Source organism: Camelus bactrianus, chromosome 9 (assembly GCF_048773025.1).
Source record: "Camelus bactrianus isolate YW-2024 breed Bactrian camel chromosome 9, ASM4877302v1, whole genome shotgun sequence".
In the NCBI taxonomy this organism is placed as follows: Eukaryota; Metazoa; Chordata; class Mammalia; order Artiodactyla; family Camelidae; genus Camelus; species Camelus bactrianus.
The window spans coordinates 18,230,919-18,256,206 of record NC_133547.1 but is presented as its reverse complement, the minus strand read 5'-3'; the positions used below and the strand labels follow the sequence as shown (position 1 = coordinate 18,256,206).

The 25,288-nt window shown below is 48.4% G+C and overlaps 1 long non-coding RNA gene across 2 annotated transcripts; it reads left to right on the top strand.

Moving 5' to 3' along the window:
* Positions 1-37: 37 nt before the first annotated feature.
* On the top strand, positions 38-23,172 carry LOC123615369 (uncharacterized). 2 transcript variants are annotated; one of them, XR_012509056.1, is made up of 4 exons: positions 38-7,073; positions 7,873-8,093; positions 13,585-13,796; positions 15,894-23,172. It is a non-coding gene; the product is annotated as an uncharacterized LOC123615369 (long non-coding RNA). The 2 variants fall into 2 exon arrangements; XR_012509055.1 differs by having other exon boundaries at positions 38-8,093.
* The last annotated feature ends 2,116 nt before the right edge of the window (positions 23,173-25,288 follow it).

Below are 25,288 nucleotides of genomic sequence, written 5' to 3'. Positions count from 1 at the left end.
GCTGCGCGCAGTGCGATCCGCCCCAACATCTGTCCGTCCAACCATTGGCGCATCCATCAGTGTCAATGAGCTGCACATCGCGGCTACAGCCCGTCACGCACAACACGGGCTATGCGGAGTGCGTACTGTGACCGCGCTGCCTTGCCCCGAAAGGCAAACAGGGTTCCAGCCTGCCTTGGCACAGCCTGGAACCCTGATCTCTTTGGGTTTTTAGCCACACGCACTTCCTTTAATTTTGGAACTTCTAAACAAGACTAGTTTTGCAGGCCATTCTTGGGATGGGACAGATGCAGGGGACAGTGTCAGCCTAGCCCTTGCATTCCACCACGTGCTCTCTGCCCCTTTTCTGTGGACTGGGTGTGGCATAAGAAAGAAAGGGGCGAGGCTTCCCAAATCCGCAGCAAGCACAGTATAGACCCGGAAGCTACCTGAATGCCTTGGCTTAAACCCGCTTCAGCTGGGCTGAGTGAGGCTGTCGATGTTGCCAGGCAGGTCTTAGCCAGAAGGACTAAAGCTAAAACTTTACTAGGCTGCTTCATGACATGGCCTGACAGTAAGGAGCGTGGGGAGGGAAGAAAATTCGGATCCCAGGGAGAATAAGGGGTCGATTTAGGGAGAAATAGTGTCTGTGTGGCACTAAGTCTGTAATTCACATGTTATTTACAAAGAGAGAGGGCAGGGCCATACGTTGGAGAAGCCAGTGCTTTGCAGGGAGTTCGGCCATTCTCCCAGAGCGCTGACCCCAGCGGCGGCGACGGCGGTGGTGGCATGTTCCCCTGCTTTTGTTTCTTTCTTTTCCTTACCGTCCCCCTACCCACCCCCCAACACACATAATGTACGGAAGACAGACATCTTCACATATGTCCCCAATCATAAGACCAGTCTGGCCGTGCCAAAGGGCCTTTCTTGTCCTCCGAAGAACTTCAGGGGAAGAGCTCACATAGGGACATCTGCGGGACGGCTGTACCTGGATATTTTACCTGACTTTATTCCTGCTGTAAATATTTCTGTCTGGGTGCCTGGTAAGTTCTGCCCCTCAGTGGACTACCCAAGCTGGTCAAAACCTGTGCGTCTATTCGTTCCGCGATTTGCAAGTTCAAAGGGATACAGGAACCGCTTCCCTGGCGAGTGCCCAGGTCTGCGCCCGCTGCTCCAGAGGCCAGAGATGGCCGCGGCGGCGCTCACTGGGGCTCCTTCCTGCGGGAAGGATGGACCGCGCTTTCGGGTGCGGGCTTCGCGCACCACATCCCGCCGCCAAACCGTTTTCACGCTAGACTAGAGGCAGAAAAGCCCGAGCCTGGCCATGGAGCTAGAATTCTGTAGAAGACGCACTGTGTAGTCTTTGTACCCCATTCTGACGAGTTAAAGAGACCATTCCTTTGAAAAGCGACTACAGGCTTCCGCCCCGCACAAACACCTGGTAACTTCTTGGCCCCGTGAGTCACGCAAAAAGTAACCCCCTAGGCCAGTTAGATGCTGTCACCTCTAAGAGGTGCTGCGTTTCTGGGAATAATTTTTAAACCTCTAAAAATAAAAGGACTGGGCTGGGGGACCGTGGGGCGACAGCGAAACGTCCGGTGGCAAACTGCTTTTGAGGTCAAGTGACTCAGCCGGGTAAGAGCCCAGAAAATTTCCAGGCGCCATGAAGACAACTCCTGACCCCCAAGATTGCGCCTGGGGCCCAGTTGAACCCCGTTCCTCCTCCGCAGTGGGGCGCTGAGCCCTGTTCAGTACAAAGGCTGCCAAACGCCTCTTCTTCAGGTCAGGGGTTAGAAACCCGACTCCAGCTTTCGGAACTCAAGTAGCCCCAGGCCTCGGTGCCTGGGCCTACTTGCGTGGGTCTGTCCCACTCCGGGGGCATTCCTGCCCTTGGCTAACCCCAGCCCCACCCAGGCGAGTTGGAGTCGGGGGAGTATGCGGGCGTGGCTGAAACAAGTGTGCAGTGGAGGAGCTGGGATTCTGGCCTCAGCGCAAGGGAGTCAGGAACTTCATGCAGGGAAGGAACAGGCGGGCCACCGCCGGGAGGCAGCCGAGGTTGTATTCAAGGTGCGATTGAGGGGTACTGGGTGACAGCCCGCCGGACCCAAGCCAGGCTGAATGAAGTGTGTCCTTACTTGGGATGACCAGGAGGGAAAAGGTTTCCAGAAAGAAGGCATTCTCGAAGCTGCCTATCCAGGCAGGGTAGCCAGCCAGGGTAGGCTGGAGGGCCCAGGAGCAGGGCCCTAAGGCTAGACCTTGGAGAGGGGTTCTCCGTGCGCTGAGGGAGCCGCGGGCCACCTGGAGGGAGAGGGTACGTTCCCGGAGCCTGCACCCCATTTCAAGGTATGAGAGCATCTGGCTCGGCGGTGGGCCTTTGGGGAACCCAGTGCCTGCCCAGCAGTGCCAGGAGAGGCGGCGCCAAGTGCTCTCTGGCCTGCGCTGCCTGGTACGCTTGCGCTCTGGTCTGGCCCCTTTCACACTCCTCACACTGTAATCTGGGCCAGGCAGGAGGGCAGGGAAGCGGACTGCCGCCACCTGCACATCTCAGCTAGGAATTGGGTCCGGGACCATAGCGCCTGCCAACCCGCGAAGGATTTGGACTTTGGGGCCAGGCCCCAGCTAGGCGGTAAACTGTTTGCTGAAAGTGCACTTACACAGCGGCGAAGTTTGTTTCTCTTTTTCCGGTAGCTTTGTTTTAACGAACCAGATGTTTTGCCTGTAAATTCTCCCAAGAACTTTTACAGTTTTGACGTGAAATAAACCTTCGAAAATCGGAGCGGTATATTAATGCTACTTCTGTGGGACCTCGGGGGATCTGCATGAGGCGCGCCTGGATGTGAGCTGGGGGCGGGGCAAGGCAATCCTCGAAGAAAGGAGGAGGCTTTTCCCGTCCCAAGGTCAAGAACTAGTGCTGAGAATATGAAACCCACCCTCTCCACCCCCACCCAACACACTCGGGTACACACACTCCCAACCCTCCCCCTCGGGTGGTGGCTTCCTACTTTGTAAATTTCTTGTAGCTCTGGCACAGAGGAGTAGCCCAGCTTTACCAACTGTGCTCCCTGCAGGTCTGCCAATCCCACCAGGACCACAGGACTCAAAGGCAAAAGGACCTTTGATCTTCCTGAGCCAGCCCAGAGGCCGGCTGTCTGCAGGGGCGGGGCAGAGCAAGGCGGGCCCGGCGGCCCTTGAACTCCTAGGCAAGACTGAGGCTTCCTGAACTTTGGATGGAAACTGATCTAGTCAAGCCCCCTAGAAAGCTAGGGCTCGGCAGGTCCTCATTGATGCCTTGTTCTTTTTTTTTTTTTTCCCCCAACTCAAGATTTCCAGCTAGTTATAAACGTCTTTGAAAACAAAAATTAAAAACTATGCACTTAACAGGGAGGGAAGGAACAGAGTTATCCAACGGGAACTGGTCTACCTACATACCTATTTCCTACTTGGGTGATGGGTAGAGACTACTTTCTGGGGTTTCCAAGACCAGCTGGGGATTCTCCTTCCCCACCACCCCCAGGTTCTGTGCTCTCAGTCTCAAATTTGCAGATTTGGGGAGCCCAGCTTAGACTCTACTCCCCTTTCTTGCGTAGTTCTCTTTCAAGCCCAATCTTTCACGGAACTTCCAAAAAAAACTTTCTTAGGAAACCCAAGATTAAAGAAAATAGAAACTTTGTGTTTCGGTCTAAGAAGGACTGAAGTACATCAAGTCCAGCTTGGAGGGCACAATTACTAGCGAAATGCCCTTTAGTCAAATCCCACACATCGACCTGATTTGTGCGGGGAATTTCCAGAATTGCTCGCTACAGCGTGGTGTGCCCCCCCCCCCACCTTTGGATTTTTGCAAACCATTTAGGCAAAGCTAAAGAAAGAAAAATAGGAAAGAAGGAAGGGAGGGAGGAAGGAAGGAAGGAAGGCAGGCAGGAAGGAAGGAAGGAAGGAAGGAAGGAAGGAAACTGCACTCGAGACAGCTGCAGCCGCGGTGGGCTCGCCCCTGGCTGGAAGCGAGCAGCTCTTCGCTAGCTGGAAAGCGGAGGTGCCCATCTCTTCCCGTGAGGATGCAAATTCCGCGGTCAGAATCGTGTATGTGAATTACTGCGTGGGCAGCCAGATGCTAGGCTGAGCTCAGGCTCCTCCAATGCAGGAACCATGGAGAGCAGGAGGTCTCAGAAATCAAACCACCGGGTCTTCTCAGACCAGACAGCCCAGCGTTGCAAGCCTAGTGACTTCATTAACTAGCTAGGGAATTTGCAGGACAAGGAAGTATTTCGTTTCCCCTTTCTCTTCTCCTATATCGTTCTTTTTATCTGTCTTATATATTATGGTTTTGTGTTTGTCGCTGAATTTCCAAACGGGGAAAAACCAAGACGGAGCTCAATTCTCAGTAGGGCAGGAGCAAGAGAGGGACTCTGAGCTGGGGCCTCGTTCTTTCTCATTTTCATTTCTTGAAACTTGGTGCATATCACTTGTATTTCCGGAATAGCAGAGCCAGAATTCTTTGGGACACGGTGGCCAGCAGGTTCAAATTCTTTGTATACAGATAGTCTCTTATCTCACTAGCTTCAATAACTCCAAGAATTTCCTCCTCCGCAGAGCAGCTCTGAATTTTTCTTTCCGTCTTCGTCTTTCTGCCATTTCTCCTTCCCACATTTCCTTCATCCTTCTTCCACTTCCAGGTCTTACTCTCTACTTCCTTTTTGTCTTTTCTATTCTGTCAGTTCTCCGCCCCACTAAGAATTCTCAAAGATTATTTATTTCAGTTCTACCAAGTGCTCACCCCAAAGAGAGCGAGTCCTCCTCCTGTGACAAGGCAGGGGCAGCCACCCGGTGCACAGATCGCAAGGGAACAAAGTAGTTTGTAGCTGCTGCAGCTTTTTAGGTGGGGGGAAGAGGGAGGTCAGAAATAGGTTGACACTTGGTTTAAAATAAAAGAACATGTTAAGAAGTTTCAAAGCTGCCAATAAAAACCTTTAAGTGGCTTGTGATTCAGTGCCTCGAGTTGCGGCAATGGCATTGGTAAATGACTCTAATGCCCAAAGAAAAATATTACAAATGCAGCTGTCTCGGCCACCAATCGGGCGCCGCTCTCCTGCGCGGGCGGTGGCTCCTCTCCGGCGCGGAGGGCACCCACATTTGCATGATAAATTGACCAGACTGGCGGCAGCCAATGAAATATTCAAATTAGGCCAGGGGTTAGGGGTGGAGTCCCTGGGGCGCCCCCTTTGAGCCCGCGGCGGCAGCTGGCTGGACCACCTCTCCAGCAGCGCCCTCTAGAGGCGGGACGGCGGGGCGGCTGCTCCCGCCCCAGGGATGAGATGGGGGAGTTGGGGTGGTGAGGTGGTGGGCTGGCGTGCTCTCAGGGCCGGTCTAGACGATGAGGCGCTCTGCAGTCTCCGTATGCGTGTTGCACTTGGACGTGTTGATGGATGGCAGAGGCAAGTGGTTACGCCAAGGAGGGGTTTAAGAAGAGCTCTAGCCCCTTCACTCCAGCTCCCCTCTCTAGGTTTCCCTAACAAACCTAGCATTTACATTAAAACAGTGTGTGTGTTCCATTGACAGAACTTCAAGATAAGACTCTTGCCCACCCCAGGCCTTAACCACTTTCCTCAAAGCCCTCCAATATAGAAAATCTGGAGCAGACAAATCCAGCTTTCTCAGAGCAGAGGATTGAGTGCCCCGACGCAGGCCTTGCGGTCCAGGAGGCTGGGAGCCGGGGCTAGGTCGGGTGCTGCGAGCACCTGGCCCCTGGGGAAAGCCTGCGCAGGCGCTGCCAGTGTACTGACAACCGGCTGCAGCAGCAGAACATCCGTAGGGAAGTACGTCCTGGAGGATGCGCTCGCACCCGCAGGCAGGAGCTCCAGTGAGTGTGCAGAGGCGTGCAGGGAGGAACGTGTGTACAGTACAGGTCAGTAGGGTGTGGAAATAAACGAGTGTGCAAAGGTGCAGAGAAGGAACTGGCTCTGTGACAGTGCTGACCTCTGGCCTCTAAGGAAAGTGGGGTCTCTGCAAGCACCAGGGGAGCTGGCCTCCTAGCCTGGCTCTGCCTGGGGCTCAGGACTCAGTGGAGGCCTATGCCTGGGCCACTGGGTTGGCTTCCATCAGGGACCAGTGGATAGCTCTTGTCTGTGTTTAGCATCTGTCCCCTTCCGCACCCTCATGGCCCATCTGTGCCAAGTACCCTGGGGCCCACCACGACCCTGCAGACTTATTTTTTAAACAGAGTCTTTAGAAATGCAATTGTCTTTACTGTGGGGTGATGAGTACACTGTTCTTTATCACAACAGGACTTAGAGTCTGGTCCCAGCTAACAACTGCCCCAGTGAGTAATTGATCCCCAGCCCTGCTCCCTCCCAAAGGGTGGTGGTCAGGCTGCGGGGAAGTCTGAGTTCCAGGGCAGAGGGCCCTCGTGGCCACTCTCTGGAGACTCACTCAGCTCAAGTCAGTCATCTTCAGCCACCCTGCCCTGCCCCATTCATCCGGAGGGGCGGGGGGAACCTGTTGGGGGTGCACTCAGAGCCTGGACCCAGGCTGGCTAACCATTTATAAATACTCATAGGAGGAAAAATGATAAGTACTGAAGACAAATTTGAGAGAGCGTGAATTTTGATTTTTCATCACCTTCTAGATAGTTATCAATGCCTTTAAAATATGTTGCCCAACTAGGGGGATTAATTCATAAGAATTAAGGAGTGTTTGGGCTGAAGAGAAGGGGCTCTTGCCCAGGGAAAACAGGGTAATTTCAGGTACACCAGGGACCTCCCTGCTTTTTGAGAGAATCTTGCATCCCAGCCAAATGCCTGGGGATAGGGCTCCCACCAGAAGGCCTGCCAGCCTTAGAAGCAGTGAGCACCCATGTAGTCCGGTTGGGAGGCGCCCCCTCAGCACCCCAGCCACCCACAGACCCTCCTTCCTCCTCTCAGGCCTCACCTGACGGCCAGGAAAAATGAGACTTGAAAATGGGCCAGAGCCATCCTCCAACAGGGAAATTTGTCAAGGAGTCATGCCCGTCTCAAATGTCCGGGAATGCCAGCTGCTCTCTCTCTCTCTGGAGGATGGCCCTATCTGGGGCACGCTGAGATCCAAGAAGGTAGACAGGGAAGGTGAGAAAGGAGAGGGCTGGTGATCCAACGCAGGGTGCATGAAGGAATGAGGGAGGGCAATTATGAGAAGTACCCATCACAGGCGCGGAAGGACCAAGCCCGCAGCGAATCTGCGCCGGGGCACACGTGGGTACCATGCACCAAGTGACCTCCAGCAGACTGCCCCCCCCACCACCACCACACACACACACTTTTGAGCCTAGTCTCCTTCATCTCTAAAATGAAGCCCGCTTTCTCCATCTTAAACAATGAGGAGCGACTCAGGGAGGGCCTCTGATGGAAGTCGGGGACGCCTTTTGAAGTCTCGGTTTCCTTGTGCTGCATGCCGGGAGCTTTCAGGGTCAGACGGGGATTTGGAAGAGGAATGGTGTTACTAGCTGTTTGCCCACGGGCAAATCGCAGCAGAGCCAACTTCCCAGGTCTAGTGAGGCTCCCCTGGGATGCTGTATATTGGTGCTTTGGTGAAGAGCTTGGCACTCAGTGGTTGTCCAATAATGGTGATGCTTATTTCAGCCACTGTGAGACGCGCACCCACGAGGTCAGACCTCCCTGAAAGCAAAGGCTCATAATCAGGGTGAGGTTCGATGCACCCGAGGATGCAAGCTGGTGCTTGGAGTCGGGCATGAAGGAAGGAAGAGGGGAGGTGCAGACGGCAGGACAGGGCCCAGGGCTCCTGACTTCTTGGGAAGAGTGGGCATTTGCTGGGTGAGCAAGGTGGATTCTCCAGGCCTTTCTGGGAGCTAATTAAAGGAAGGGGTTTAGTGACGAGTCTCACTGATATTTCTATTTTCCCTGTTAGTAGCGACTGGAATTTGCACCGTCCAGGTCAGATGGAAAGTAGAAGCCTGGAAAATCTGACACTCTCATTGATTTGCTCTCCTTGCCATCGCTACTCGCTACTCCAGAGAAGGAGCAGTGTGACTTGAGCATCGCAATTAGGAGCCAGCCTGTTAAGGGTTTCTTGCCTGAGCTCCCGGGCTCTGCAGCTCCCAGGCCCGCCTCCTCTCATTTCCGGAGAAGGTGGGTTCATTCATAGTTCTGAATGAAGCAGGCGGTGCAAATATGTCACCTCCTCACAGGAAGGATCATCCGGGCCGTCGGGCACTTTGCTCTCATTTTGGTCAGGTCTTTGAAAGGATGGCACTTTCCCCAATGTTTTAAAAGTATTAACTTCCTTTCAAACATTCTTTAACCTTTAATGTTTTGTAACTTGATGAAAAGGTCATTTTGTTCTGAGGATGCAGCTGTTCCATAATTGTTCAGCTATCAGGGTGAATTCCATCCGAATCCTGAATTCTTTAATGGGACCCAAACCAACACACACACACACACACACACACACACACACACACACAATATAGATTGCTAGTTTTCAGTATTCATCCATGTACGTGTATGTGTGTATGTTTATCTGTCTTTATCTGTGCAAACACATATACTCCTAGAGACTTGAATTTAGATTAATATCACTAGATTCTCGCAGAATGACTTCTTTGTAGGAAAATATCTATAAAACTGACTTTTTTTTGAATGAATAGGTTTGCTAAAGATTTGATGATGATCATTTATTATGCACACATTCCTGATTTTTAAAAAAGGGTCTAGTCGATTTCTAATTTCACATTGCCTCGTTGTGCTTGCAATAAATGCGCCCAAGAAGCCCAGGAGAGCTGAGATGCTTTTCCGTCTGTCTTCTTAACACCGTGTCAGTTTCTTAGCTGTCACGGGCTCCAGTAGCCGTTCCCTGCCACTGATACCTTTCTAAGCTGATGTATTCTTGGAAACAGATGTCTGAGCTTATTGGATGTATATTTAAAATAGAGTTAATAGGCTCAAATAAGAGCAAGAAATAATTGTATACAAGGAAATGCATGAAGTTTATGCCTGGACTCACAGTATGTATTTTACTTACTCAAAAGGCATTGGATGTGGTCCCCTGTGTTTCTGGTACTGATGATTGAATTTTTAAGATGAAAGATCTCCAGGCAAATAAGGAGCAGTTGGGCAGGATAGCTGCTTCAAGTCTTCGTAGACTCATGTAAGGAACAGATCTGGTCTGAACTGTGATCAATCAGGAAGAACTGTCCGTAAGATGAACACATTAGACTTAAAAGAGAGAATTGATACTCTTCAAAGGATTCAAGTTTTACTTAAAAGCAACCACTTTTCAAAGGTCTCCAGCTGGAATAAATGGTGATGAAGTGAAGCCAAACTTGTGACCATCCAGAAGTCTCTCTTTGGGGCCAATCTTCCAGAATTCCTTCAGAGTCACTCATTCCATATTCCCAACTCCAAACTGGATTTCGGCATTTCTCTGGTATCTGATTTTGTTTTGCTGTGTGAGATATATTAAAAATGTAGAAAAATGTGTAAATCAACACCTGCATAACCACCGCTCAATACCAGAAGCCCCCTGGACACCCCCTAGCTACAACCCCCTTTCCCAGAGGCCAACACCACCTTGACTTTATAGCCATCACTTTATTGCCTTGCTTTGTAATTAACACTTAGTTGCACATCCCTGTGCCTGTATTTAGACTTTACAAAAAGGAAATCATATTCAATGAATTCTTTTGTGTCTTGTTTCTTTCACCCAGCATCGCCTTTGTGAGACTTGACCACATGGATGTATGCAGTTTCTTTCAAACCTGTAGACCACGAATATATTGCAGTGTAGTAGGTCTTCCTTTGTCTCTGGTGTTTGGCTATCATGAAAAATGGCACTGCAAACGTGCTTATTTGTGTGTTGTGCACGTGTGGGAGAGCCTGTCATACATATACATAGGGGAGGGATTGCTAAGTTGTAGAGTGTGTACATCTACCAACTCCCAACTGTTTTCCAAAGTGATCATGTCAATTTTCACTCCCACAATCAGTTTTTAAGCATTCCCATCATTCCACATCCTTGTCAGATCAGCATATGATGTTATAAGCTTTCTTTCCCTCTTTCTTTCTCTTTTTCTCTATTTCTTTCTCTCTCTTTCTTTCTTTCTTTTTTATTGAGTTATAGTCAGTTTACAATATTGTGTCAATTTCTGGTGTACAGCACAATGTTCCAGTCATACATGAATTTACATATATTCATTTTCATATTCTTTTTCACCATGAGCTACTACAAGATATTGAATATATTTTCCTGTGCTATACAGTACAAACTTGTTTATCTATTCTATATATACCTGTCAATATCTACAAATATTGAACTCCCAGTCTATCCCTTCCCACCCCTCTACCCACTGGTAACCATAAGTCTGTATTCTATGTCTATGAGTCTGTTTCTGTTTTATATTTAAGTTCATTTGTCTTTTTTTTTTAGATTCCACATATGAGTGATATCATATGGTATTTTCTTTCTCTTTCTGTCTTACTTCACTTAGAATAATATTTTCCAGAGACATCCATGTTCCTGCAAATGGCATTTTGTTGTCATTTTTTATGGCTGAATAGTATTCCATTGTATAAATATACTACAACTTCTTTATCCAGTCACCTGTCAATAGATATTTAGGTTGTTTCCATGTCTTGGCTATTGTAAATAGTGCTGCTGTGAACATTGGGATGCAGGTGTCTTTTTGAATTAGGGTTCCTTCTGGATATATGCCCAGGAGGGGATTGCTGGTCATATGGTGAGACTATTTTCAATCTTTTGAGGAATCCCCACACTGTCCCCCTTCTTCTTAATGTTTCCTAATCTAGTGGTGGTTGTTGCTGTCTCTCTGGGTTTAATTTATGTTTCCGTGAATGCTAAGGGGATTGAGTCCCTTTTGATGTGTTTTTGGTCACTTGGATTTCTTTATTCATGAGGTGCCTGTTCAAGTCCTTTCCCCATGTTCTGTTGGCTCTGTTTTCTATTGTTTCATAGAAGCTCTTTATTGCCTTATTTGTTTCAAGTTGCTTTGGGACTGTGAATCAGGATAGAAGTGTTCCAATGAGCTCCCTGATAGCATTTCCTAGGATGCTTTAGTCTGCAAGCAGTACAATCCCCTGCTCACACTGGCTTAAAGAAATTGTCTAGTGGTTAATCCTGGCTCAATTATACAAGCAGGAACCCAGCTTTCTCTGCCTTCTGACTCTTAGATCTGTGTTCTCAGCATCCATTCATCCTCAAGGTGTTTGTCTCATGATTTCCCATGTGGTCACAAGTGGTCAGAAGGTCTGCTTGCTGCTTTGTTTACATCCAATAGGAAAGAGAATTAAAAAAAATTTTTTTTCACTGACCCATGTAATCTGGGACTTTCATTATAGGTTTCAGGGGCCACTTCTGTGGATAGTAGCCATCACCAGAGGATGCCATCCCTTGACTGACTCAATCCCTTGTAGGGTAAAATGAATAAGGGTGGGTGGGGGCAGCCTCAAACAGCTACTACATTCACTGCTAAGCCTGCAGGGGTTTTATGTATTTTTTTAATTTGCATAGAATAAAATTCACTCTTTTGGTATCCAGTTCTTTGAGTTTTGACAAATTCATAGAGTCATGTAACCACCTCTGCAATCAAGATTTGGAGACATCCCATCCCCTAAATGGTCCTTTGCGCTGTGCTTTTGTAGTCAAAATATCCTCCTCCCCATCATTCCACTTCCCACACTGGGAACCACTGATCTGTTCTTCATCCCTCTAGTTTTATCTTTTCCGGGATGCGATATAACTGAGATTCTACAGTACGTCACCTTATGAGTCTGGCTTCTTTCACTTAGTATAATGTATTTGAGATTTATCCACCTTGTTGAGTGTTTCCATAGTTGATATGGATGTACCAGAGTTTGTTTATCCCTGCATCGGTTGAAGGACAGTTGGGTTCTTTCCAGTTTGGGGTGATTATGGATAAAGCTGCTGTAAACGGGGGCTTAGAGGTTTTGTGTGCACCAAAGTTTTCATTTCTCCCACGTCTCAAGATCTAGGATTGGGGTTGCTGGGTTATATGGTCAGAGTATGTTTAACTTTATAGGAAGCTACCAGACTGTTACCCAAAGTGGCTGCATCATTTTGTATCCCCACCAGCAATGAATGAGAGTTCTGCTTGCTCCTGAAGAGGTCTTAATGGATGGGAAAGTGCTTCTCAGAGAGTGAGGGTGCTACACAGGGAGTCCATTAGGAAAATTCAAAAGAGGTAGTTTTAAATTCAACTTCTCTGGGCTCCTAGCCTGTCCTGCCGCATGCAGACTGAATACTTCCATTTCCAGATCATTTGCTTCTTTAAAGAGGAAATAGATAAGCATCATTCTACACATTTTGCAAATGAGGGCATGGCACTGCCTCTCTTGGATGAGCTACCGAGAGTGAGATTCCATGGCCTCTTATTGTAGTCCTGAACTCACAAAATAAGAGGAGGTATGGGCACTTGGAACACTGTTATGCTACGTGGCAAGAACCAGGCAGAGCGAAACATCCAGACGTACAATTTGAATGGCACGGCTGGCAGGGACCTAGGCACCTGTCACTGATGACCTGTCACACACACAGCTCCCCAGAACCCCATCCTAGGACTCCTTGCCTCCCAGATGCAGGGCAGGGTCCCACCAACCCTGAGCTGGGACAGGCTTATGGGTCATGGCAGCTGTGCCCTCAGGACAGAAATGAGGCTAAATGCTAGATATCCTGTGGCCAGAGCGCCCACACACTAGCTTACCTCCCCCAAGCCTTCGTTTCTTTCATTTTAGTGCCCAATTCTGAGGCACCTTCACATTTCAAATGTCCTGAGAATATGTTTAATTAGAACTTGGCCATACAGCCTTTTAAAATAAAGCAGAAGGGACCAGCTAATTATATCGCTCAGCATTCTGTGGCAAACATATATTTTTTAATAAAACACTTTCCTAACCAGAGTAATCCCTTGAGATGCAAATCCTCATTTATAAGAAGTTTCCCAACGGGAGTTAAAGAGAAGCTGCCTTATAAAGAGAAGAGACAAAGAGGGCAGGGAAGTGTTTTCAGAGAGCTTTTTAAAAGATGCACTCGTTCCGAGGTTGAAGTACAGCTATTTTAAAGACGCAAATTTTTATACCCAATGTCTTTTTCTTTCCTGCATTTTTGATCATTTATATCTCCCCTTTCCCCTCTTTTTGATTATGACCACAAATGCCCATATTTCTCATTCGGATCTTTTTCGTAAGTACGATAGTTAAATAAGCAAGTGATTCGCTCACAATGCAGTGCACCTGCTGCTGATGGGCGGGGTTCCCAGCCCCTCCCCTCGCTCTCTGGCCACCCACCCCCATCCCCTTCTCTGTTCCTGCCAAGCCTGCGCAGTGCAGTGCGGAGGGTGGGGCTGGGGCTGGGTCCTCCCTGCAGTGTCTGGAGCCCAGGGTAGGGAGGAGGGGGATTTAGATTCTCCTGCCCCGTGTCTCTGGCAGCCGTGATCTGACCGGACATTTTGCACTTATGAGGCTGACAGCCCCGGTGGATAACAGCACTAACAGTGACAGCTAACGTTGGCTGGGGTTTACTCCACTCTGAGCAGTGTGATAAGAGGTGTGGATATCTTACCTCGTCTAATCTGTTTAATCCACACAGGACTCCTGAAATGTAGGTGTTCTTCCTCAATCAGCAGATGAGAAAGGCAAGACCTGGTAAGGTGAAGTAATGCATGAAGGACCACCTCATGGCTGTTAGAAGTGGGTAGCACTTGGATAAGAACTCAGGTCCATCAGCCCCAGGACTCAACCCCTCCCCTCCCACCACAAGTCTCGAGGACACCTCGGATGTGCTTTGTGCCTCTCTTTGTGGTAAGCTGGGTGGCACAGACCCTCTGCTTTCAAATAAGTCCTGTGTCTGTTCAGGGTTGTGGCAGGGGAGGGAGGACATACTCAAGTTAGGATGATTCAGGAAGGATTTCCTGAAGAGGGTGCTGGTAAGGGTGAAGAGAAGTACCAGAGAAGGTGATAGGAACGAGATAGCCATTGGTTCCTGGAAGCTGGAAGGAGGGCATCCTAAAGCTGCCACCGTCAGAAGACCCACAGGAGGGGGACCAGGGGGTGACATCTCACACTGCCCTGTCTTCCCTTCCTCCGCTCTCCTGTCAGGACTCCAGGTTGGGTAAATCCCGCTAGAAGCTAGTTGGAAAAAGTCAAAGGTTGAAACAGCCATCCAAGTTGGCCTCCCTGGCACAGCGCAGGGGAGAGCTGGAAGGGCTGTGGCGAGAAACCAGCGTGGGTGCAGTGCCCCCTTGCCAGGCTGCCAGCCATGCCTGCTCTGTGCCAGGCGGGAGGGAGGAGCCAGGTGCCTTCAAGGACTCTTAGGTCCTTGATGGAGGAGATGTTTACTTGGCTAAGGGACTATATGACCCACCAGGTACAAGCTGTAGGGGATGCTTGGGGTTTGCTGTGGCTGCACTGCTTCAAAGTGGCAGTCTGGAATCGGCACGTCTCTCCACCTGCAAACACCCAAGCAAACCCCTGCGACTGGCCCTTTTCACTTAAAACAAAATGTGTATAATTCCCTATTACTGAAAACTTATTAAATAATATTTAATTGTAAAAATAGAAGAAAAGGGAAGTCATTCACCACCTCCTTCTCCAGAGACAACAATTATAATGGTTTGATAGACTTCTTTCCCTTTGTTTTCTTCTGAGCTCTTCCTCTTGAGATACAGTAATATTGTGTGTGCCGCTTAGAATTTTGAATTTTTGATTGAGCATTGTCATGGCACTTTGCCACATTATAATAAAATCTTTGGTAAACAATTTTTGATGGCTGCGTAATATTCCATTGTATGGCTCTAACAGAGTTAATATCATCATTCTTCTACTAGTTAAATGTTTAGGTTATTTTTTAAATTTATATTATATAGAGCCATAATTAGTAAATTTGTGTATAAAGAAATTTTTCCCATTTCAGATTACTTCTTCAGGATGACAGCCCCAAAATAAAATTACTGGATCAAAAAAAAGCTAAAGAAACAGGTGGAATCAATTTCAAAAATGAATTTTATTTAACCAATTATAGGCCCCAAATTATCATCTCAACATTTTAACATGTAATCGATATAAATAAAAGCTATTAATGAGATATTTTACATCCTTTTTTCATGTAAACCTTTGAAATCTGGTATATATTATTATACTTACAACGCATCTCAATTCAGACCGGCAACATTTCACAACAGCCACACAAGTAGCTAATAGCTTCTGTGTTGGACAGTGCGGGTCTAAAATGAGGAAACTACAGAGATATTTGCCACCACTGGCATTGTCACTTAGTCCCCAAATCCAGCTGCCATCTGATGCCTCCCTCAGCCCCCTTACTGGCCTTGGAATTGACAGTGGATCAGGTGGTCAGGTGTAGTATGACTTCTGTACCTGGGCATTTTTACCTGTTGTCTTCATTCCTGCTTTGGTGATAACAAATCACATCTCCCCATCCAGGTTGTTTGTTTTGGACTCATTCATTCAGAAATATTTATTGAGCACTTCCCAGATGTTAAGCTCTGTGCCTCACCCTAGAGATACAGGTAAACAAACAGACTTTTCTAGTGAATTAATTACAGAACTTGTCAGTGTTCTTAGGGTCTAGTGGGGAGACAGGCTTTAATCACATAATTGCACAAGTATGTCATTTTGAACTTGTGATCAGTGCTGTGGAGGAAATGTATGTTTAAAAAAATCCTAGCCCTTGGGTCACTGTTTGAGTGGCTTGTCCCTCACGGTGTTTCGTAGAGGTGGTCCAGCCCCTGGTCAGGCTGCCTTGGTGAACACTGATGTGAGGAGACATGGATGAGAAGACCTCAAGGTCCCCCTGGTCCCAAGCATCCATAAGTTTCTAGGACGAACAGTGGCTCACCAGTTCTTAAGTCAGTGACCCAGTTCATCTATTTGTGTTTACAGTCTCCCAAAATACTTGAGGCCAGCTGGAACACCAGCGGTAATGAGGAGGCAGAAGGCAACTCATTCGTTCATTCAGTCATGCATCATTTCTCATTGAGTAATCCGGAGGACGTCCAGCCCCGCTCTGGACAGCAGGAAAGCAAAGCCAACGTTCCCTTTGTCCAGACGACACTGCCAGCTGGGCACACTTTCCCAAAGAAGATAACGATTTAAGAAGAGGGAAAAATCAATGCTAATAGAACTCCTTTTCTAGTTCCTAAATATCGTCCACCATGACCGATGCTTTGAGCCCGTGGCTGTGCTGGAAAGCGTGAGCCCTGGGTGGACGCAATCTTGTGAGCTCCTCAAACCTGGTCAAATCAATAAACGAGAGGCAGCTCTGAAGCCAGCTGGGTGGAGGAGGGGGCTGGGCTCAAGGGGCAAACTCTACCATTCCTCTTCTACCCCCTGACACAGGACGGGGACCCTCCCTTCAGCCTGAAGTCCCCGGGGACGGGGCAATTTCAGCTGCACTTGATGTAACCTATACATCACTGTCTTCTGGACCAGCTCTCAAATTAAACTCTGATGTATAAAGTTAAACAAAAATGAGATAAAAATTGGCAGAGGTTGAAGAGGGTCAAAGTAGTCAAAACACAAGGTAGACTATTGCTCTTTTTGATTTATGTTATTCTGTACCCTTAGGAAAAAAAAAAGAAAATTATAAATCTCCCTGAGACTTCTTCATTGAGGATGAGGCATTACTAATTTATCTGCAATAGACTCCCAGGTTTCTCAACTGGGAGGAGCACCGTGACTATTGTTTCTAGTGAAGATGCCAGGGTTCGACCTCGCAAGGGACCTGCGACGGTGGGAAAGCATCCTGCAGAATTAGAATCCTAAGGCAGCAGCCTTGATGAGGATCCCGTAGCATCGCTCACATCGTAGCCCAAGGGGGCTGCTCTGCCTCATTTTCTGATTTAATCTCCCCACTCCCGAGGGTGTGAAGCCCACAGAACTCATCGCCCCCCTTCGATAACTGAGAAAACTGAGCTTAAGGAAACAGCAAATCTTCTGTAAATATTAGCATGCCCATGATACACCGGGACACAGAAGTGAATAGGAGGAAGGTCCTCTCTGCTCTTACAGACCTCGCCTTCCAGTGATAGGGGAAGTAATCACGCGACATGACTGGAAATAAAGTGTGATTAGGGGCAGAATGAACTGCAGCGAAGAGAAGGAAACAGGACAAGAGAAGAGAGAGAGGCGGATGTGGGAAGCCCATGGGAGGCATAAACGAAGGGAGTGATGATCGGATTCACAATTTTAGAAGCTCACAGAGGCCGCTGTGTGGGTAGTGAAGTCAGGCCGGTGAGGAGGTGGTGACCGTCGTCCAGGCCACACACAGCAGTCACTTGGACCAAGGTGGTGCCTGTGGTGGTGGGTGAAGATCTGTTTTGAAGGTAGGGTGTCTGAAGGGCGTACTTCCTACTCTGGTGCCCTTTCCACAGCACAGTACAACCTGTAGTCACATCCCGACACCAGCGGATCTAAGTCCCGAGACAGCCGATTCTTGGGGAGAAGAAAGATGAGGAAAGACGGGGGCTGAGACAGCGGCTGCAGAAAGCAGGAGTTCTGGAGAGGGGGTTGCTGGTGCTGTGTGTGTGTGTGTGTGTGTGTGTGTGTGAAAGAGAGTTGTGGCACACATTACCACCTTCAGCCTTCTTTTTTCCAACTAATTGGAAAAGTTAACTTTAGCCCACTCACCTCTGTTCTTTCCTTAAGCTCTTAATCTGGCTTTTGTCTCTACTGAAGCCACCCTCTCCAAGGCCATCCTTGCTTTTTGCATGGCGCAGCCCATGACCACCGTCAGAGCCGTTCCAGGACAGGTGGACCAGGTGTACAAGTTTCCAAGACCAGCCTTTGATCTGTTTTCTGGTGCAACCACAGCTGTTGCAGGGCCCACCTTGTCTGAGAGACTTGACACGTACAGGTGTGGGGGGGGGGGCCCAGGTAGAGCTCAGCCTTGACCTGGCCAGCATCCTCCATCTGCAGAGTTGTGTTAGGTTGGCCAAGCACCGGGCTGCAGAAGACTGGTGGGGTTTGTTGCTGAAAGAATCATCTAACGAAGTCACTGCCCTTCCCCTACTCTGGGGTGGTGGGTAACCTGGTTTAGACCTTGAACCCTGAGAGGCGCTGGGGATGTCCCCAGAATTTGTACTCCCCATCCCTGCTGGTTTCCAAACCTGTGCATTAGAACTATCCCTGAGCATTCTCATCACCCTCACAATAGCGCCTTCCTCCACCTGAGCGCTGGTCGCACTGTCCCACGTAGGTCAACCTGGCTGCCCTTCCACGCCCAGAATTTCCACCAGATAAATTCCACCAGAGGAAGCCTTCTCTGATCCAGGACATTGTTCCTCTGTCTGTTACCTTCTTTGATTATGTTGCTTTTTCTGCCACTTGGTTGGGTGTTGAGGATTAAATCACCTATACGAAGCATTTAGCAATGCCCAGCACAGAGCTTATGAGAAAATGTCTCTTCCATACAAGTTGCTGCAAAGCCAGACAAGCCCCCCAATCCTGGGAGCCCCTGATTTTAAGGTTCCCTCCCATCCTTAGAAGCCAGGGTCTGACAGAGGGCTCTTGCAAAATGCTTTCATTGAGAGCAAGCACCTTGGCACAGTCCCACGAACCTTCCGGAAACGGCATCCCTGGCCAGAGGGCAGCCCTAACGGTGGGCTTTCAGACACCTCGGCAAGCCAGCGGAAGAGAAGGGTTCTGAGCAGAGGGCTTCTGCTCCGGGTAGACCTGCCAGAGTGCCCTGGGCTTCCTTGTCCGGGAGGAGGACAGACAAAAATCAAACGTGATTCTGGAGGCCCGTTTAGCAGGCCCCGTTCCCAGATGTTGGTCCCTAACGGACAACAGCTGCCAGTGCGGTTTCTTCTGGGGAGTGACTCGTGTCTTTGCTCAGAAATGATAAGCGGAACAAATGTTTACTTAGACGGATAACAGAGGGACAGTGGGAAAACAGAGACTGGCAACTGGAAATATTTTGCTGCGATTTGATCCATGGCAGGGAATCCGAGTTAGTCACTGGTGCTGACCGGCCGGGCCTTCTTGGCTGAGTGGGGGACGGGCAGCTCGTCTTCCTGGAAGAGGAGCGGCCGTGGGGAGAGGGCGCGTGGAAGGGAAGCCCTGCAAGTTTGCTCAGAGCAGGTCAGAGCCACGCCTGCCTCCCCAGGTGACTCTCCCTGACCAGCTGCCTTACTGGTACCCAACCCAGTCCTCTCGCCCAGAGGAGTCGTGGAGGGAAGGAGGGCAGAGATGGAAAAACTGCACACACATGCCTGGTGCCTCTAAAAGCCACAAACATCTTCTTACACATTCAGACATTGAAGAAAACATTTAACTTTCTGTGGTGTGCTTGAGAAAAGAGCTTCCAAAAAAAAAAAAAAATCCAAACATCTGCAAGAATGAATTTTAATCTCTGGGACAGCGGTGCATCTATTGACTTAACTAAGAAGGAAACATGTACCCGGGCTCAGGATACCTAAGCACGGGACTGTGGGATAGGATCTGCAGTCTAATTATATTTACATAATTTAAGCCCTTGCATCCTATTTTCTGCACAGACACCATGTACCACTACAGTCATCCTCAAATACATTATTTAGCAGAGAGATCATAAATATTTCTATAAGAAGGGAGACAAGGCAAAGATGGGATTCCATTCTTTTGGTCCCCAAAAGAGAAACACTATGCTGTGTGAAAAACTCAGCCTTGTGAGGAGTCGGGAGGTAAAGCACAGGGAAAGCCCCAAACTCGAGTTCCTTTTCATCTTGGGTCACACCCCCTGATGTCAGTGATGTCGAGCCTGGGCGGGTAATTGAAGCCACAGGGAAGGTGTACACGCTCAGGACAGCAGCACCATGTCGGGCAGGACACGGGGCTGTTTTAATGGCACGAGCGTGGAGAATGGGAAAGTCAACCTCGTCTTCTTGGGTGGGTTTTTCTAAGCACGTTATAAAGTGTGTATACAGGGTGGCCTGCTCCCCGATGTGTGTCCACAAGCCCTTCCAGTGGGAGTGCTCTGTCTGGGGCTGAAGCAGAGGCTGCGGGAGTGGGGGTGGGACCCGGGGCCCTCGAGTGGGCGTCCTTCTGTCTTGGAGCAGACAGCTGTCGGTTTGGATGGCTCAGCTCTTTTTCATCCTTCTTTCACTGACAGCCCCTTGGTTTTTCCCTGGAGGAAAGCACATCTCCCATATTCTCAGTTCCTGATGTTTGGGTGGGATTGGAAACTGTGTCCCCCTCTTCCTCCACTGGCCCCAGTTCCTGAGAGAAACTGTGGTCCTTTTCGAATCAGTTAGCTGCCTCCAGCCAGCCCTTTGAGGCTGGTGCCAGGTGGTTCCGTGGCCCAAACTGGGTGGCTGAGAGTTGGATGCAGGCAGTGCCTGTGCCTGCGTCTCCAGGGCTGAGAAGTAGCTTTTCTGCCCTGTTGCTGAGAGAAGGGTGTGACCTTGGGGCCGCTGATGGGCATTTGTTTGCCCCACATCCAGCCATGCTGTGAACGAGTTCCCGTGACAGAGTTTAAGCCGCTGGCTAGACCACCGTTAGACCTCTCCCTGACGCCCTGCCTCATCTTGTTAGATGCGTCTGTCTGTCTCTTTGACATTGCCCTTGCAACAGTGACAGCCGTCACATACATCCATGTTGGGCTAAGGCAGAGCGGGAGGAGATGCGTGGAGGTGAGGGCAGGGTTTAAGTGTCACTTGGTGACTCTGAGCCCACCTCCAGGGAACCACAGGCTTTAGGCGCAGGAGCCCCTCCATAGCTTCCCCGATGTGTCTGGCATCTGCCTCCAGAGATGGGGAGGCCCCATGTGGCCTCCTGAGGCCAGCCACCATGGGCAACGCTCACTGTGGCCAGGTGCTTCCTCCGAGGCCCACATTTGCCTCCTTGGACATTGATCAGAACTCGTGGCAGCCACACTTAAGCCTCCCTCCGTGCCATTCTCTGCCTTAAACTGCACAAGGCAGAGACCTAGTCTCTCCGGCTAAGCCCCCAGGCCCTCCCACTGCGTCCATGGCTTTGACACAAGGACCCCTGGCCGGTGGGGCCCCAGTGCTCTCAGGCCGCTGTGTTCTCACCCGGCCAATCAGAACTGATGCAGCTCAGCTGGCCTGTTCGGGAGGGAAGGATGGGGCTTGTGGCCGGGTCACCGAGGACGCTGGAGGTGCTTAAAACATCACTTCTCACTGTTCCTCGGGAAATGACCAGAATGATCCCTACCAGCCCTAAAGTGCCTACGAGCACTTGGCCCCAAAGACTCCAGACCCTCTCACCCTCCCTCCCTCTCCTGCTGGGCCCCTCCACCTTCCCTGGGTTAATTCTTGCCCACCCCTGTTCTTTTAGATTGCAGCTTGAATGGCTCTTTCCTAGGGACTCCTTCCCTGCCCCCAGCTGGGCCAAACCACCCTGCTACAAGTGCTTGTTCGTTCATTCATTCATTCATTCATTCGTTATGTCAGGGTGTTTGCTGTTGTTTTTAAATAGCACCTGTTACTTTTCCTGAACAGGCTACACCCAGCTGTCCTCATACGTGCTCACAGTTATCTGACTGTCTGTCAGCCTCTGTGGCTCATAAGGACAGGCCTGTGTCCCTTGCTGGCTCTATGTTCAGAGCATCTAGTGTGTATATGGTGGGCTCTCAGTTAATAAGTGAATGCATCGTCCCATAGTTCTTACATGCAGGTCTCTCTCCAGCATTCCTGCCAGTTTTGGCCTCCCTGCCCTCAAATGTGTGGCCACAACACACATCCCCCTAGAACCCAGTCCCAAGTGACTTCAAAAAGGGAGGCTAGATCAGGAATTATCTGGAACAGACACAGCAGTGAAAAGCCAATGATTCAGGCAGAGGAAGGCCTGGTTTGGAAAGGTGTGGTGTTGGGGCGGGTCTCAGAATTGCTAAGCCCTGTCTCCTTGGAAACAAAGGGCAGGGGATAGGGATGGTGACAACCTTAGGCTGGCGGCTTGCAACCTTGCAACTGAGGAGTTTGCTCCTGGCCTCAGGGTTCTGGCTGTGGTCAGGAGCATTGGTGCTGGGCCTCACTCTACAGTGTGCCTATCACCCGGATGGCTTCATGGACCACTGATGAGTGTGATTCATACCAGGGGTGGTGATACAGCTTTGACTAGGACCCCTGAATGTAAAACGAACAGACATCCACGAAGCCTGCGGGATTTTGAAGTGCCTGTGCTATAAAACTGTATCAAACATATAGCCTGGTTTAACAACAGAGTGTGTGCCTGTGTGTGGGTGTGTGTGAATCTCATTAAATATGTGGAATTGACCACATTTCAGAGGCCTCTGACCATGGCCTTGCATGCTGTCTCCTGGGTGTGAGTCTAACTGGAAGGCCCAGGGGCTGGGCCAGAGTTCATCGGCCAGTCCTTGGCTGGCCCATCGCACCCACTCTCCCGGTTGGATCATCAGAGAAGCAAGCAGAGCCCAGCCTCCTCCCATGGTGGGCTGTATATTCCATAAGACCCAATCCAGCTCCAGATCAGAGAATGAGACATTTTTGTGGGTCTTTCTGCTGCCCCAGGTTGGAGGTCCTCTTATCAGCCACTGTACACCTATCTAGGTTTTTAAAGAATATTTGTTTATCTTTTCCTAAGTATATGAGGGAATACATATTCATAATAGATAACTTAGGAAAAAACTTTTAAATGATATCACTGTAATCCCTTCACTTAGAGAAACTATATCAGTACATTTGCATCTAGTTTTTTTTCTTTTTCTTTTATTGAAGGATAGATAATTTACAGAATTGTGTTGGTCTCAGGTGTACAGCAAAGTAATTCAGTTACATTATCTATCTATCTATTCTTTTCCAGATTCTTTTCCATTATAGATTATTACAAGATATTGAATATAGTTCCCTATGCTATATAGTAGGACTTTGCTGTTTATCTATTTTATATATAGTAGTGTGTATTTGCTAATCCCAGACTCCTAATTTAACCATCCTCACCCCATTCCCCTTTGGTAACCGTAAATTTATTTTCTATGTGAGTCTGTTTCTGTTTTGGCAATAAGTTCATGTGTATCATTTTATTAGATTCCACATGTGAGTGATGTCATGTAATATTTGTCTTTCTCTCTCTGACTTACTTCACTTAGTATGATAATCTCCAGGTCTATCCATGTTGCTACAAATGGCACTATTTCATTCTTTTTTATGGCTGAGTAGTATTCCATTGTATAAATATACCACATCTTCCTTACCCAGTCATCTATCAGTGGACACGTTGGTTGCTTCCATGTCTTAGCTATTGTATATAGTGCTACTATGAACATTGGGGTGCATGTATCTTTTCAAATTAGAGTTTCTCCTGAATATACGCCTGGGAGTTGAATTGCTGGAGCGTATGGTAGTTCTAGTTTTAGTTTTTTTTTAAGGAACCTCCATGCTGTTTTCCATAGTGCCTGCACCAGTTTACATTCCCACCAACAGTGTTTCTCTCCACACCCTCTCTAGGACTTATTATTGGTAGACTTTTTAATGATGGCCATTCTGACTGGTGGGAGGTGTTAACATCTAGTTTTTTATTAATAAATATTTTGAAAACAAAATTCATGGGATTTTATTGGATTCTGAATATTGTGGTCATTCTTTATGAAAAGATTGGAAACTAATTAATAAACAGTAGTATTATATATGAATCTTGCAAGTTCTCACTAAGTGGCAGACCTTTCTGAGCAGCTAAAATACCGTATGTTTTATACAAAGCAACGCTGAAGATTGTATTTATTTTTTTAAGATTCATAGGCTGTAACCCATGCTCATGGGTTTCGAAAGGGCTTAAATAAAGCTTGTGACTACTCAGGGTACTCAAAAACAAAATAAACAAACAAACAAATAAATATTTTGTAACAAAACCATGACCCTACTATTTATTCATTTCCATGTCTTGCTTAACAACATGCCAATTTTTTTTTTTCATCATCACTATTTGTCTCTGAAAGCACACTTTTACTGGTTGCACAGTATTCTACTATTTGGATATATTATTTAACCAGTCCTCTATCACTGGACATTTAAGGTGTATCAATTATTTTGCAGTAAAAAGGAGATACAAATAAACACTCTTGCATATGGATTTTTGTGAGTGTCTCTGTTTCCTTAGGAAAACCTCAAGACTTTGTGGGACCAACTGGGAAAGAGTTTTCTTCCTGCTTAGGCCACTTGCTGCGTAAGATGTGAGCCCCGAGCAGCTGGAGGCCAGCTTTGCTGCTTTCTGCAGGATGAAGCCACTGGGGAAGTCGGAAGGAGAGTAGAGATGCCTTTCTGATGATGTCATTCGAACACCTGGAGCCAGCTGTACCTGGAGTTGCAGTCCTTTTGTCTACAATGCCTGTGATCTAATCCAGTCTGAGCTGATGTCTTTCACTTGCCACCAAACCCAGGGGTGAAATGCATGGCCCCAGGGCTGGAACTCATGCTTGAATCTCTTCTACAATAGCACGGTCATCGAGCCTCTGATTAGAATCTTCCTGTGGTGACCTGAGCCTCACAGTGGACCTTTGAAGTCAGCCCACTGCTTCGCTGAAAGCTCTGAGCATTAGAAAGCTCCCTCTTATAGTAGCTAAAATGGATTTTCCTGTACTTCTGATTCACAGGTGAAGGTTGGACAATGCATGCACTTTTTCCAAGGGAGCCAGCACTAGTACGTAACCCACCCCCCTCCCCTACTGCCGGTGATGGGTGAAGTTAACCCACGACTGCAGCGTGCAGTGCTGGCGATCATGGGCCACCAGAACCGGCACACAAAGCCCCACGTTAGTGCCTGAAGCAGCATGAATTCCCAAACCCCTCGTCCTAAGTTTCCCTTCCTTCTGTCTGGGCTGTGAGAAAGGGCTTCTTCAGCATGAAGCCGTCTTATCCACAGCTGAGCAAATGTCTGTGGAGTCTTTAAAGCAGCTTCTATCATAATAAAAATATTTTAACTTATAACCTCAGAAAGAGATAGGCATGGGAGTCTTTATAAAGCTCAGGAATCCAGATGAGCATAATTTGAAAGTAATTTGAATCGTAATGAGTATTTTGAACGTAAACAGGCAGGAGAAAAAATGTGCTGGGTTCTGATGTAGTACACACACCCAAATATGTGTCTTTTGACGGAAATATTAGTGTCAAGGGAATCCAAGATGGTTCACTTGTCAGTGGCATCAATGAGAGAGAAAGGATATTTTCTGTGGCTGTAGGTTGGGGGTTTCAGCAGGGAAAGAAACGCAAATAGTGTGCTATAGGGTCCATGGTCACTGCAGATCTAACCTCACAATGGAAACTGGGGCAAAATGTAGTCAGCTGAGAACACCGGCTGGTTCTGATGAGGCCAGACAGAAAGAT